Raw genomic sequence first — 12749 nt, 5'->3', positions numbered from 1 at the left:
GCCCGAATTTCTTCAGCTCCTGAAGCTGAACCAGCACTCTGACCTCCCGGCAGAGATCAATGAAGTACCAATGTATGTGTATATAAAGCGTATATGTATATATGTATGAGAGAGTGGGTGTCGGCCTCAAGGGGCCACCGGTCCTCATGACTGATGATGTTTTAACCGAGGGGGCAGCTTGTCCATCATTATTTTCAAGGCATTCATCGCAGCACCTGTTGGAAGTCAATCTACATTTTCAGGGCCGTCTCCATTGTCATCCGGGATTTGAAGAACTGCTCAATCAGTCTCGGATAAATAGAGGATCAGCTGCTGAAAGACAACAGGCCAAGAGGGGGAGGAAGAAACAATCATTAGTTTACCTTGATGTGCATCAGGATCAAGGGCAGAGCAACACATTCAAAGCGAAAACGACTGCCTTTTTGCTCACAGAGCCTCCCACATGTGCTCCCTCCATTCTCTGCCTCCTAACCTCATTCTCCCAATGAAGCCGACCCCCGCATCCTCCATCCTCCAGCGCTCTCCTTGAGAAATATAGCCGTGTGTTTTTCTTTTTTGAGTGTCGTCGCGCTATCGTTACATGAAATCAGCAGCACCTTGGAAAAAACCAATCTGTCCAGAGGATGAGGAGGGAACAATAAAAGGCACCATTTCGAGAAAATTCAATATGGCAGTATCATCAGAATAAAAACGCAGCTAATGAGATTCAGCCACTCTTCTTCTATCGCTCCCCCCTTTACGACAACCCTCCCCCTGACACCTCTCACCTCTCTCCCTCACACGTACACATATATCAGACTGAGCAGCAGAAACACGGGCATTAACACCCTTTTATGTGGCAGTAATAAACTGTCCTAGCAGTGTATGCTGCAGATTTTTACACCTAAATGGCAATAAGGACACAGATGATTACTGCCCAGGTTTCTCCTGCTTGTTATGCTAATGTGACATATATGACTGAAGCAGCTCCCAGAACGGTGAATCGTAACTTCATGTGTGGCTTAAATCAACTAGTCATGGCTGTAATAAAGATGTCTGCATACTAATGTTCTTCAAGCATCACAGGAGTTACTGCTTTTCGGATAAATTACACATCCTCGACCCTGTTCAGACTGCAAAATGAATGCTTGATGCATATTTGTATCCGAGTTTTTGCAGTGGAAATAGCACACGTTATAGCCGTTACTGTGGTAAAAGTAAGCCCCTGTCACGCGGGCGAGCAGCACAATGTTTTTTTTTTAATGTATGGACGCCAGGGAGAAAGTTTTCCGCCTGACAGAAATGTTAAAGTAATTCTATCCATAGGCATGACAGCATGGCACCTTCATTTTTCAGTCTATTAGCAGCGCTCAGGCAGCAGAACCCCACCATGCGTCTGTGTCCATTAAAAAAAGTCCAGAAGGGGCTCGAATAAAACACACTCTCTCCTCCCCGGCTATTCAGAAACATTCCTGCGGAGAATATTCAGTTGACAGCGCAGATGTACTCGCCCGTAATCAACCAGAACATTCAGGACTATAAAAGTAAAAGAATTGACGTAATTAAAAGACCTCTGCAGTACGCTAATTAGATATTTCTGATTGATCAAATACCTTTTTATGAGGACTGAGACAGTCTGTTCTCCTCAAAGAGAGATTATAAGTGACGCTTTAAAGCTGGAATGGTACAATATGTGACCACTAATTGTGCAGAAATGCGGTTTTAAGCACTGATACTTGAGCATGTTGAGACTTTAAAGCTTTAACTCGCTTAATTTCCACAGGCTTTACTGTATTTTTTGCTCTGCAGCATTAAAAGACACCTGCAACTGCTAATTACTTAGTAGATCAACAGAGTCAGCAGACCAGCTACAACATTAAAATACTGCTGACAGGTGACCAGATATCTCACATGTTAAACACATAAAACATGATGTGTAACACAGCACACAATTTCTACAGCTCATAAACAAATAATGTATCAATCTGAGAGGAAGCACTTTCACTTAATTGGCTTTTTGACCACTTGAGGGCAGCACAACAAGCTGCAAACACCACGTTAACATACTATCACCTCAAAAAGTTGTTAAAGCAAATGTATGAGCAAACAGTTGCTTGTTTACACATCGAGCAGACATGGACATCAGAGTTCATTCATTAACGTTAGTGTTAATTTGGTTATCAAAGTCCGATCTTCACTGTGCTTTTAGATCTGTGTTGGTTTTCAACAGAGATGTGGACTCGTCAAGTCACTGTGACTTGGACCGAGTTGACCTGAGTCCCTGTGCTGATGACTTCCAACCTGACTTGACAGAGAATTAATGGCTTGAGACCCGACTTGGACTTGACTTGAGACATGATGTGTCTGCGGACTGGACTCAGCCAAGAAGAGGCGACTTGGTACTAGCTTGAGACTTGGACCAAATGACCTGACCTGACTTTTTAACCCATTAGACTGTCCAAACCTGTGCAGGTACAAACATCAACATTACACATTACATCCATTACATGGGACAGACTCTAACAGTTTCTTTTGTTTTCCAGGATACACAATTAATATTTAACAATGACCTGAAGAAGTGTGAAATAAAAAGATCATATCTCTGCCTCCTCTTATCTGCTCCTTCTCCCCGTCAATAGTATTTCTCGAGACCTTCCTCATGAAGTTGATTAGTGTTACTGAAGGGTAATCCATACTTACTAAATTGGTTTAATCCATCTATCTCAGTTGTACATGGCCTTGTCTTTGTCACGGCTAAATGTAACGTGATTAGCGGGGCCTGCTGTGACAGTTGCAGACACCCGAGGTATCCTGACTCTACAGCCTCAGCACAATCCCGGGGACGTACTGAGAGTTGCCTAAATGTCACGTCTGTTTGCTAAGACGGCAATTACTAAGCCACCTGCCTCACAGAGATTGTCAGAACTTGGAAACACATACAGTCCACGCCGCTCATGAAAAACTGTAATATTTTGGAACAACGAAAAACAGGCAAACTGAGAGCAAGAGAATATTAGTTAGGTTTCATTTCACTTGGTTGGATTCAATAGCAACAGAGTCGACAGTCGTCTATCACACACGAGGAAACGGCCAAAAGCAATGAAATGAAAAAAGGTAAAAGCTTAAAAACTTTGATTTAATGCCAGCTGCTAAGTCTGTGAAATATGACAAGTAACAAAAGTTGCCTGGAACCAAATTAAAGAAGAACAAAAAAACAAAAAAACGCAATGTTTTGTTCTAAAAGTACAAAAGTTATGCAACCGACATGACTCAGTCAATACACAAATACAAATATGCAACTTCTATAGAAATTAAATTATTTTTAGGAGATACTTGAGACATGAAGTATAAAAATACACTTTAAAAGCTGCAGCTGAAGATGAGGTCGATGGGAGAAGTGACAGTGAACCAAAACAGCTGAGCTGCGGGTTATAAAACCAAAACAATGAGCTGAAAGATACTAAAATGCCTGGCACAACTGAGGAGAACGGTGATAATTCATCAGATGTCCCTCTGTGATGGACATATTTTATATTACACAGTGATTTGATCCATGTTAATGTATAAATATTGACTATTGCAGCTGTGAAGTACATTTAAAATAGTGTACTATTAGCAATAGTACCTGAAAATACACACAAAAGCTGTATTTCAATGTGTTATACTGTTTCTTAAGTAGAATTTTTTATACATTTTGGGTTTTTGGAGCCAGACGTGAACATATCTGGACAAGAGGGAGGAGCTGGGGAGGATATCCTGACTGAGAACTCAGCCGAGGCAGTCACACCCTGAAGCACACCCTGCTTCATCGTCTATTTTACTCTAAATGGGACCTTAATTTACAATCTGAGCATCATGCTGTGTTGAAGAAGCCTTCACACTTGGGATTGAGACCATAAACTCATTAGGAAACTGTTCACTGAGGTAATAAATCAACTGAGAAGGAAGGTCATTTTCTCATAAGCTTACATACAATCAGACTTATTTTTAAACCAGTTTAAAAAGAAGGCAGGTTTAAGGAACTTCGGCATTAGCTTCTCTTTTCCAGACCCAGAAGCTCGGTCCAATCTTTTCATACAGCCAACGAACTTAACTCACATTTAGCAAACCTTTGGTGCGAAGCTCTGTGTTGCATCACAGGTTCAATGTGAAAGCACCGTCACCGAGGTGAGGCTGAAAGCAATTTCCTTAACCACCAGTTACACGCCACCCGTGATTGATTCAGACCTCTAACCCTCTCAATCACAGCTGGCCTGTTGCGCTCCGATATTGCACGCGGAGCAAATTTGGTTTTCTAAACATGGGATGTATTATGATGGAGAGGGTGAGCATCATCTGGTTTCCCAGTTTCACTATGTGAAAACTTTTGATAAAGGCAGCGCAGCCGCGAGTCCTTTTGATGAATATATGAGGCGGGAATACAGAAAAAGAAAAAATGCAGTTTGGAAAAGTAATAAAAACTGGTAACTACAGGAGAGCGCGTTGTGTTTCGAGGGCAAAGAAAACATTAGTAGTAAATAATTTTCCATCCAATAGGCCCATAAGATATGGAGTGTAATCTCAAGAGAAATTAAATGCTGATGCCTGCAATGCAGAGATAAAGGGATATTACTTCATGAGGCAATGGATGGTGGTGCGAGCTAGATAATAACTACTGTAGGTTATGTTGCTGAAGACCTCTGGAAACACCTGCACTTTAGAGTTAATGTTGAAAAGCAACACTCTCCCTGATTTTCTGAAACAGGATATAAACACACAAGCTGTGATTGAATGGACCTAGAGAGGCCCTGAGGCTTTTAAGGACCCAAAGCCCTCTGGGTCTTATCTTCACCAAATGGACACCACTAATAGCCAATTCCCTATAAATCCTGTTTGGCAGACGTGTTCTGATCTATCTGTGGCTGACTCGCCTTTGTTAAAGAGAGCAGTCTGTGTGGCCTCTGTGGGCAGACGAGTGCTGCTTCCTCTGACTCCACACGCTGCCTCCCTCTAGAGGTCATGCCACGGATACTACCTTCTATAATGGGAGCGTGGGCAAGAGGAAATAAGCAAGGCACAGGACAGGACCTGTCGTGAACCGCATTCATTCCTCCCTGACAGTCAGTTTGAGTGTGGGGGTTTCGAAGCTCTGAGATGCAAAGTCCAAGAAAGTGTTCCCTGTCGCTCCAAGAAAGTTGACGGACGGCAGTCGCCACCACGAGACCACGATCAGCGCTGTAATCCCCAGATGCTTACAACTGCTAATAAATAGAGCAGAAACCGTGGATGTCCATTGTTCACCCGTATCACCCTTCCGTCATCTTGGCCCTCGGTCCCATCAGGCGGCGCTCTATCCCGTCATCCATCACTCGAAGGTGTTGTCCAATGCCGGCTGCCCCTCATCACCCCTGACTAGCCCTGACTGGGGGCCTGTGCTTTCTGTAGTAGATGTGAGTCCTGATAGGATGTGACAACTTTATTAGGCACAAATCAGGAGGCCGCGGTTTCATTCTCTGCTGGACGTGTGAGCGATGCGCGCCCCGAGCTGTGGTTTTCGTCACGGGTGGGAATCTCTCTCTCTCTCTCTCTGCTTTCTCTTTTTATCTACCTCTTTTTATTCAGAGCCTCCAGGCCTTTCTCAGACATAATCAGCCCGCCGCCTACCCACCACCACCCCAACCCCTTTTTCGACCATCTAATACAGGAGCCTTTAGGGGACGTGTCGTAGCTCGGATTGTTGGTCCTGTCACTGCTGCGTAGCGTCAAGCCCATCACAAAAACGACCGCACATGTCACTTCGGACCATCGGCGGTAGCTCCGAGCCACATCCAGTCACACGACATAGCCCATCAACCTGTCCACACCGTACTACACATGAAAAGCCAGCAGTAGATGTTCATCATAAAATACATTTCACTCCTAATAAATCCCTTTGACTGTCATGGATCAAGGGGAATACATTTGAAGGCACTGAAAACATGATTGGCTTTAGTGGTAATAAATGAGCACAAGGATAAATAATGATTTTCTCCAGTATATTACATTAAAGTCAGGTGAGATTATTTATTCCAGCACGACAGAGAAGGGGGAAATCCTCTCGTAAGGGTTGAACAGAGGCATTAAGGTATTTGCGCTACGCTAACGTGGCTTGAACACCTTTCATTTGGTTTGAATTCCTGCCAACTAAAGCTGAAAGTTTGAATAAATTCAACTTACTATGTTTGTTTGAATAAATTTGGCCCAATCCTACACTGCTACGTAGAGCTGCACCTCCGCTAGGCTACATGACGGACAGGCTAACGTACTCAGAGGGAGTTACAGTCAGTTAAAGTCATTAAACATCATTACAGTTATCCACCATTATTCTACTTTGGTATCAAATCTAGAATAGTGTCTTACATAATTTCTCTCACATGATAATTTGTGAAGCTCAACTTGCTAGTTTTCTCCACTTAGCGTTCTAGCTTCGTGCCGGGGCATCAGGATACGAAATGCGTGAGCTTGACAGTGTCTGAGGTGATTGGCTTCAGTGGAGGATAAATGATGATTTTCCACTTTTAAATCAGGTGAGATTATTTATTTCAGCACGACGGAGGAAGCAGAAATCCCCTCGTCAGGACGTTACGGCGCCGGGTTGAACAGAGGGAATCCTGAGCAGATTAACACAGGCATGTTCCCAAAGCTCCTCACTCGAGAGCAAAATGGAAATCATCCAATTTCTCTGAGAAAAGTTTAGGCAAATTCAACAGCATTACGGACAGAGAGGGGAAGACAAAAAAGGATTTGGTGCATAAACATTTTCTCTGCACTTCAGCAGCATTCACTCCGGCTTTGTTAACAGTTCACCCCCCCCCCCCCCCCCGGGGGAAGATCAGAAAAGAAAGACGCGTGGACGGAAGGCATGGACAATTTCCATAAGTCGCTTCTTCTCCTCGCATATATTCAAGAGAAAGCGTATTGTCTGAAAACAGGCAAAGTGATAAGTCCTTTTTTTTTTTTACAGTCAGCGCTGCTGGAATGTGCAGCTTTCAAGTCTTGATAGATAGATGTTCTCGGCTTGTTGATCTCAGCTCAAGTAAAATAATAATAATAATAAAAAAAACAAATACAGGAAGGGGTTGCCAAAAAAATTTCAATAAAGGCTCCAGTGAATCTCATAAGAGAGATTTACCACATACCTCCAGGATTTGTGTGCTGCACCAGAGGACAAAGAACATTTCCTCCCCGCTGTTTGAAGCGATAGATCTCGCCTCCGTCACAGCAGATAAACTTTGTTTCCCATAGAAGCGCAAATAAAGACATGTGGTTTGATTTAACTTAAGAGCCGATGCTCTGTGATGATCATAAGCACAAACAACTATGACATATTTTGCAGACTCAGAAGGAATATCAAGTTGATGTTTGTTTTTTTTAAGCGAGTAGTGGCGTTCTTCCAGAGGTAAACTATCCAATTTATCTGCTGTTGATCAGCAGCAAAGGGAAGTTTGGGCAGCTTCAAGATATTTCCTCTTTCCCTGTTTCACCGATGCCCCCATTTGTATGAGTAAACAGTCGCTCCGGTCTCCTTCAGCCAGAAATGAGAAATCTTCATATCTGTAATGAGTTACTGTTCTGTTGGGAATGACTTGGATATGATGAAAATACCAAGCGCCCAGTTGGATCTTTAAAGGGTGACATTTTCTGTTTCATTCTCTGCCTTGTATTTCAGCTCCATCTGGACGCTATCTGAGATCACAGAACTGGTTCTGTTGTGTCGCGTGTTAATTTATCATTCAGTATTCTAGCTGAGTGCCCTTTTCAAAACATGCTGTTCAGCAGATATTATCTGGTAATGTGAGGGGGTTTACACGTCTGATATTTACGTTACGCTAAATCTGGGTGATAACATCGGTACTTTCCAAGCCAGACAACCAAGGAGAGAGGCGAGAGCAGAAGACGGTGCTGCCGAGCCCTTGAAGCCAACATCAGTTAGCATGCTACTGTTGACAGAGCTTAAAATCTCAGTTCTTTCAGTTCTCACTGAAAAAAACAAGCAAAAAAACATGTTGACTGTGTCTCCCCACTCAACCGGACTCATTTAACCTTCTGCTTTTGTTGGTTTCTCTCTGCAACGCCAGTTGTTGGACCAAGCTATTCTCCACTCTGTTATCCAGCCCTTGAGGCTAACGTTAGCTAGCATACTAATGTTGACAGAACCTTATAATCTCACCTCCAGTTCTCAGTTGCAGATTAGAAAACCTGTGTTGACCACGTCTCCCCGCTCACAGAGACCTGGTTTACCTTCAGCCCTTGTTTACTACAGCAAACTAATGTTGCACCACACTAATCTCCATTTTGTTCATGTCTGCTTCCCCACGTGATCACATCAGAGTGGTGTTCACTGGTTATTCTCAATTCTCATGTCCAAATTGCACCAAATTCGACACTGCACTTCTGTGGCTCCTCAGCAACAAACCTGACAAGTGTGAAGTGAATCGGATGAACTGTTCTCGAGATATGTGGATCACAAACAGACAGAGATTCCTTGCTTTACAGTTTGATTGACTTAACCTCACAATTGTATCATTTTCTCCGATCTGAGCGCGATATCATAAATGCTGAAGGTGATAATTTTAGTACATTTTGCACACTTGACCTTCATTTTGTCATTCTGCCCGTTCTGCTGTTTCAGCAATGATTCAACGATCGACAGAAAGATGTCGAAGGAACAATGAGAGCGATAAGGGATACGATCAGTAAATAAGGAAGACTATGCATAGGAGTCCGTCTCATTTAAAATAAAACACCTTTATCAACATCTTTCCTTTCTTGTATCTCTGCTGAGATAACTCCACACGGCCAGATTACACAGTAGTTCATTAATGCATTAACTGCAAGTCTGGGACTCTCTGATGTTGCTCTCGCACTGTAGATATTAACTTCTGTTGTGTTTGTCGAGGGAGGGGCTTGTAGATGAGCATCTGAGAGTGAAAATCAATGTTCATCATGTGTTTACGAGGAACCGCAAAGGGATTCGTGTGAGTCTGGCATATGTTGTGTGTGTGTGTGTAGATGCATGATGCAAAGATGCAACAATATTACAGCATACCGTGAGAGCTGCACACAGGTTAAACACCCCGCAGCTGGGAGCAGCAGCAGCAACGCCAGGCAGACGGTGCTGCGGCTCCACGGACGAGCCCACGCTCTAAATTAAATTAACAGGAGATGAGCTCATTAGCACTCGGCTGGTACTGAGGGAGCCTTCCGGTGGGTATATGCTATAGGCAATACAGCCAAGGCTGTCAGAAAGCAGCATTGTCAACCACAGAGCAGATCATGTAGATTGGACTGTATGCCCAAGGTTTTTTATAGCCGTTTAATCCAAACCTCCTCACAGATGACTGAGGTGGGTTTAAATAAATGAATATTGTGGCATATTTTAGAAATATAATAAATACTTACTTGATTCAGTAATTTACAATATATATTAAATCTGAGACTTGCCTACCCATCATTTTTAAAATAATATCAAAGGATAGAAACATTTTCAAAAACAAGACCTGTCAGATTTGTCACAGCACAGAAAGCGCAGGTGTTACTAACAACTTTAACAATGGTCCTGCTGTTCAGAGTCCCAGTCAGCCATGACAGTCAGTACTGAGTCAGCATGCCACAATACAGGATCCCAAAAGTTAAGCAGATAAATGGAATTGAGCGATTGTTATTCAATCATTCAAAATTGGATTTTATAATTAACACCTGTGATTTTCCAGCTGCGACATTAAAAACTATTCTCTGAAAAATCACCTCTTGTCTCTTTATTCTCAATTCAAACTGTTCCAGGTCAAATGGGCTCATTGCTATGCACTGTCCAGATGAAGGCATTGTTATGTAAGTCACACGTAAGTCTCAAGTCTTTGCAGTCAAGTCCCAAGTCCTAAACTTTGACTTTCGAGTCTTAAAAACATCATGATTTCCTGTTAAAAGCATGTACTGTAATGTCATTTTGAACAACTGGGCCTCAGCGTACCTTTCTTTGTGCAACTTTGGATGTTGAATGAAGTTGGTAGTTGTTGCGTCTACATGTCTCTGTCATTTTTGCATTTTGTTTGGCATATTCATGGCACACTTTTTAAATAACATAACACTTTTAAATCTTTGCACTAAGGGGAAGGTATCAAGTATGTGCTGGTTAAAAAGCTCGAGCCCAAGTGAAGTCATGAGTCAGTGATGGTCGAGCTGCCAGTCTTTCTCTGATTTGGTCAAATTGAGTCTAAAGTCATTAAATCGGTGACACTTCATTGACATTTAATATCCTGTTGCCCTGTAACTTAGCTAGGCTATTGTTTCTTTGCTAACGCTGAATGGAGAAAACTAGCAAGTTGAGCTGAGTGAATAATCATGACATGAAACTGAGGGAAGTTATATAAGACACCATCTTGGATTTGATACCATAATAGAAAAATGGTGATTAAAAGTACGGCTGTTTCATAAAATGCAACTTCCTTAGAGCACGTTAGCCTGTTAGTGGAAGCACTATGAGAGAAGGGGAAGGCAATTCTACCCAGTAATTTAGGATCGGACCATGTAGGTTGCGTTCAAATTCATTCAAACAAACTGTGTGTTAGTTTCAATTTATTCAAACTGGATGTTTTGAAAGAAGAAATTAAATTGAAAGGTGTTCCAGCCGCGTTGTTTATGGCTGTCTGCATAGATTTAATACCAAGTACGTGTGAGATTAGTGCAAACAATATTGTCATTAAGATGAAATAAACCAATAAATGAAAACCATGCTGATCTGAAACACCGCCTGAATCTTGATGTGTGAATTTTAGAAAATAATAGTTGCAGTATTTTTGTACTGAACCGTGTCGGATGACAGGTTTTTGTATCATTTCGGAGGTAATTGGATATTTTAGACAGTATTTGAATTAGAGAGCTCAGCTGCTAACATGTGCCTAGCTGGCTCGAACACAATGTTCTGTATTACGACTGTGCTTCATGAAAAGCGTCACAATGATGTTCAGCATGTTCGCTCTTCAGACTCCACGCTCCATTGTCCTCAGTGGTGCCATCGCATCCCGCTAATGAATTAGAGAGACCATCATCCTCTCATCACCTGAGCCTCACAAGGTTCCAGTCCAAAACTCGTCATCTCGTCCCAGCTTTTTTCTTTTTACTCCTAATCTCCACCTCCACCTCCAACTCCACTCAATCTCCTGCTAAAGCAATCTAGTAGTCCGACGCAGGAACAAGAGCGAGGAGATTGCGGAGCCATTCCTGGTGAAAGACTCATTATTTCCTCCAGTTTGCACTGACCCTTCATATTGTTTATTGCAATGAAATGATGATTAACCCGTCTTATTGGGCGCATTAGCATGAAAATGCCTGTGTACCTGCTCCTGCTTGTCTAAATGTACAGGTGAACCAGCTTGAAGCTTTTCGGTTTGCATACGTGGCTCTGCTTTTTGTTCCAGGGCCTGACTATGTGCTTCATTTGCATAATTGTAATTACCTTTGTGGGCAGAAGCCCGGCTGCTGCCCCAGGTAACTATCAGATGAGGCCTGTTTTCCTCCCCATCTTCCTTGTTCCGCTGTGAATCACCTAAATTGCCCGGTATAAACACCTCGCAGAACCCGGGCGAGTTTAGAGGCTGTGCTTTTTCCTTAATGACACGTTTTGCTGAATGCTGCCTGAACTGATTTTTTGAGGAGCAGGAGAAAAGAACGGGAGAAAATCAGCGACGTTTTTATTCCTGCTGACCAAACACTTCTTCCTCTGACTTGATGTATTACTCTCAGTTTTTCTCAGCTGTCGGTTTCCACTGAACATCCCCTATTACTGGTATGTACCGAGGTGGTCTCATGTCAGGGCCACGGCTAATCTACTTCTAGCCACGGTGGCTAATGAGCACTTTTTCCCCCCTCAAAGATAAATCATCGTCACAAACAACGGCGTCAAATTTCAATACCTTTCTTGAATTATTGTTTTTATGTCACCAGAAGACAAAGACACACACTGTGTGTTAAGACTGAACTTTCCAGTCCTCACATTGTTCATTCAAACTCTGCAACGTGGACGAGTTAACCAGGATTAACAAGCTTGTCTCATTTATGCCGTTTTTCTCCTCATGATTAGACGCATATGAAAGAGAATGATTTACATCATCTTGGTGTGAAATGTGTTGATTAGAAAAAATCACTCGCTGTGTGCGGAAATAACCACGCATCATACTTCGACTGCCAAAAACTACCAGCGCTTCAAAAAAATCACAGCTCTTTCATTTTATCCAACCTTTGCAGGCGGAGAGGGGAGAAAAAAAGGAAACTATTCAGCAGCAATTTCATCACAGCTCAAAGTGAAAATCGGATGAGACCAGAGTTAACCTCTGGAATGCAAATCAGGGACTTTTGACGTGAATTAATCTGTTAGAGCACTACAGAGCGAGGGCGCTCATCAGTCAGTGGAGCCTCTGAAAATGGAGATAAACACTGTCATTTTTTTTGCCCACCCACTCTGAAAATGAGACTTGATTCATCGGCGGAGTGAGATCTCAAATATTTACTATGCCTCCGCGGTGTAACTGATACCTGGAGATGGGCGAGGAACGAGATGATGAGAGGGAGAGACAGAGACTAATGGACAGATAAATATGCAGGTACATTTTTCTCTTGAGGCTCAGCAAAGTCTTATCGGGGGGGAGAGCGCGCCGCTATCAAACGCCCGAACGTAGAGCAGAAGCTTTTATATAACAGCCTCAGAAGCCTCAAACATTTCCTGCGAGGTGCGTCTTCTCGCTTTAATTTATATC

The sequence above is a fragment of the Pagrus pagrus genome (genome assembly GCF_965226575.1).
Source record: "Pagrus pagrus genome assembly, chromosome: 23".
NCBI lineage: Eukaryota > Metazoa > Chordata > Actinopteri > Spariformes > Sparidae > Pagrus > Pagrus pagrus.
Note: the sequence above shows the minus strand (reverse complement) of the source record.